Consider the following 4,188-nt stretch of genomic DNA (forward strand, 5'->3'; position numbering starts at 1 on the left):
ACAGGCAAAGGCACCAATCATAAATTCCACACCGGTGTGGTGAAGATTGAAGACACATCAATCAGAAATAACTATATGAGCAAAAAAATATACTGGAAACATGTCGAAACCCAAAAGGGGCCATATGCCTTCAGTCCCCTTCAATACATCGAGTACGAATCCAAATCCTGGCAAATCCAGAAATAAATATGATTATATGAACATAAGGATAAAATGGTAGCAAAATGAAAATGGTTAAAGTGTCAAATATGTATCTCTCTCCTAATCCCATGTTCAAATAAGTGTGGAGAATATTGACTACATCATACGTAAACTGGAATGGTGCCAGCTTTCTGATAAGATGTATATGATGAAGTGGTGGCCTATATGAGCAAACCAAGAAGCCGGACAAAGAGATCAGTTAACTGAAATATTGGCTTTCCTATCCCTATGCCTGCAAGCCCTTTACCTATGTATCTCCTTGCGTGTACTCATGAATTCCAGTAAAATAACTCTGGAACTGAAGCCAGCATCTTCCTTCACGAATTCACCGGATCTTCGACAGCCGCCGCCGGCCCTAACGCAATCGGATTGGGGGAGAGGCGGGAGAAGTGGACTCTGGTCACGGTAAAATTCTGTCCCTGGCTCAGTAAAAAAGGCAACGTTCTGATCCATAGACCATGACGGCCTCGCGCGGCAGAACGTACAGCCATACGTACGGCCACTGTTCCATACGGTATCGTTGCTGTACGTGCCTTTTTTTGATTTTCTCTAAGACGCATCTGACGGAATTGTTCGGATCCCAAGCACCCAATGGACGCGGATGATTTCGGGAGCATCTAAGCTCGGGCACCGAATCGCTGCATTCGATGAGTTGCGCCTAGTTCTTTTCTGATTTTGCGCTTACTAGTTCAGTGCCATATTTGGCGGACAGCAGGAATTGTTCGATCTTTGCCTAAAACAAGGGAATCGTTTGGTCTGGGGTCGCTCTGACATCAAACGTTTTTGTTCGATTCATTTGATCTGTGCAGCCCCAGACCGAACATTCGGTAGTTATCGATGTATCATTTTTTAGAATTAACTGTTCATGAAGGGGGTATGTGCTAAAATCATTTTGCCTCTTTTTTTATTTTTATTTTAACGGGAAGGCCATCATGGCTAGCTTTATTAAAACTCAAATGACACTTACATGATCAGCTAAAAATTTAAATAGGAAAACCGGCGGAGCCTCCACCCAACAAGTAGGAGTATTGGCACCGCCCCACTGAACTAGCTCATGTGCAACCATATTATACTCTCAAATACAATGTTCTACCACAGCCTTCCCGAATTCTCTCAACATCACTCGACAATCTTGCAAAATAGGAGCCCCCACCATCGAGTGTCCTTCATTATTATGTAGCGCCTGCACCACTGTGAGGTTGTCCATACGTACTAAAAGATTGTTGCATCCAGTGCTCTCTACTAGTTTTAGTCCCTCCAACAGTGCTGCTGCTTCTGCTGAAACCACATCTGGGACGTGGTCAAGTCTCGCCGTAGCTGCCCTGATGAAGCCTCCTCTATTATTGCGAATCACAGCACCACAAGCTCCTGTGAAGTCGTTTTCTGAGTAGAACGCGTCGACATTCAGTATTTTCTGTCCCGTCATGCCAGGAGACCATCTGTTTATACGTGGAACTTGGGTCATATTCCCTCTTGCTCTAACAAAATTCAAGGTTAAAGCGTATATTGCTGGAGCAATCCGAACTGGACACTGAAGTTGTTCACCCCGAACCAATTGCCTGCGTTGCCACCATATGTACCAACATGTTGTCGCTAACAGACCTCCGCATTCACAACCTTTTCCAACAAAGAGTCCATATTTCATAAAAAAAACTTTATTAGACTCGAAGACCAACTTAAACACTTCTCTACACAAAAGGGATCCACTACGAAATACTTCTTGATGACGGGGACATGTTGCACGTTCTTCAGTTGCACGATCGTTCTCAAAGTAAACATCAGATTGATCGTGCCAACACCAAAAACAGAAGCAATCACGCCATTCCCCATGGATAGGGAACCGTGACCTGTGACGTGATAAGAGAATACTGAAATGTCAGCACACATGAAGATTTGCACATCTGTCCACCCACCAATTGGTGGACTGAAAAACTAAAAATATAGTAAAAAAATTACCGTACCGGATGCACCACTTTCTTTGTTGTTCACAATCATATTTTTGGACTTGGAGTCCGACCCGGGCTTCTTGTACTTGTTTGGAAACTTGTTTGCTCAATGTTCCTCCGAACCATAAGAGAATCAACCATCTCCCTTCTTGTTCTTCTTGAAGGTCGTCTTTATCTTCTTCTTAAAGTCGGTATTCCGTTGCAAGGATCAAGGGAGTCCTTTCCTCTCGAGTTTTGTTCAACACTCAGATGGGAACCACAAGTGAATTATTGGTGACAGAAGGACTTTCCACCTCTTTTCCATGCAAGTCCTTTCCTCTCGAGTTCGGGTCAACACTCAGATGGCCGATGACATCGTCTATTGAAAATTCACGCCTCTTAAGAACCTCAAGCTCTTTAGTGATTAATATTATTGCATGAGCTTGTTCCAACACGTAATGGTTCTTGACCATTTTGTAATCATGGAACTGCTCCATAACATACATCTTGTTTTCAGCATCCCGAATTTAGATTCAAGCTCCTCCCATAAATACTTGGCAACCCACACATGTAAGTATGCATCAATTAGTTTATCTTTGATCACCCTAAATATGTGCATAGGGATGAGCTCGGCTTGGCTCAATCCCGCAAACCGTGACTCGACGAGCGGAAGAGGAGGAGTGTGCGAGGGTCTCTTCTCTTCTCAAACTCCAATATCATGTGAAACAGAAACCCTTTTAAGGAGGTCCAACTCGTACTTCACTAGCAAGGTGGGACTAAACTTTCCACCACTTCGTGTCATGCCACCAACATGGGTCCTTAGAGATTTTACTGAAATTGTCATATGGGCTCTAGGTCCATCTCACGTTTCAACTTCGTAATGCTTACCAAATTAGTAGTGTCTCGATTCCCAACGCCTCCTAACCCTGGAATCTACTCCTTCCATTCCAATGAAAACGGCGTAATTTGTGGGCCCTAATATCATGGAGAGTACTCCATACCGAAGGACTATCATTCCATGTAGCAAGAGAAACACATCTGTTCTATTTCTGTGACATGAAAATATACCAAACTAACACAAAACTTGGGCTAATGCGTTTCATTGTTGGCTTCTCCCATCAAGCGGAACGAATTTGATTCCTTCAAGCACTTTTTATAACTCTACAACACCTCAGGTTGGTACGTACTTATAACTCCCATTTCCCCTATTAAACAACACAGACCACCTAGCTGTTCTCACGAGGAAGATGGGAAAGCAAATGCACACATGCACGCTCTGTTAATGTATCTTAACTTGATAGTTCCGATATATACAAGCCCTTCCACAGTTCTGCATAAAACTCTTATTACCAGCACCCCGCAAACAAAACTCTACTAAAAAAAAGCACATAAAAGTTTGTCATATCATGTATAATAGACCTCGCTGATGCAGTTCTCTCGCTCTTCGCATACAATTTTTCCACGCAAAAAGAAAGTGCATACAATTTTCTTTTTAGCAAATAATAGTAAGCTAGGGTTTTCTTTAACGACATTAGCAACCCCAAGTCCCAACCCCTAAAAAAAGCAAAAGCAGCGCGAAGCCCTCAAAAAAGCAACCCGAGGACACCCTGAGCGCAGTCGGCACCAGCTTCTCGCATCCGCGCCAACATCGGACGCCGCAACCCTGCATCTTGTTGAGTATATTAACAAATTTTTGATTAATTTAGTTCAGGTAATAATCATGAATATGGCATTGCCACTACTGAACATATACTGATATTCGATCACCTAAATCCCTCTGTCGAAAAATATAAGAGTGTTTAGATCATTATTTTAGTGATCTAAACACTCTTATATTTCCTTACGGAGGGAGTACTATGCAAATAGCAGATATATCTATATATAACGCTAGTACTGCTACGCCATACCACTACAACAAAACATGTCAGTAGGCACGTATTTTCTAAGACGCTTTTATATTCGTCCCTATACTGGGAATCATCTACTATGTAGACACACTTCTTGAGACGATATATAGAGCGTCACAAATCTTATTTTTTTAGGTATATCACATTTCTAATTT

Source organism: Hordeum vulgare, chromosome 2H (assembly GCF_904849725.1).
Source record: "Hordeum vulgare subsp. vulgare chromosome 2H, MorexV3_pseudomolecules_assembly, whole genome shotgun sequence".
Lineage (NCBI taxonomy): Eukaryota > Viridiplantae > Streptophyta > Magnoliopsida > Poales > Poaceae > Hordeum > Hordeum vulgare.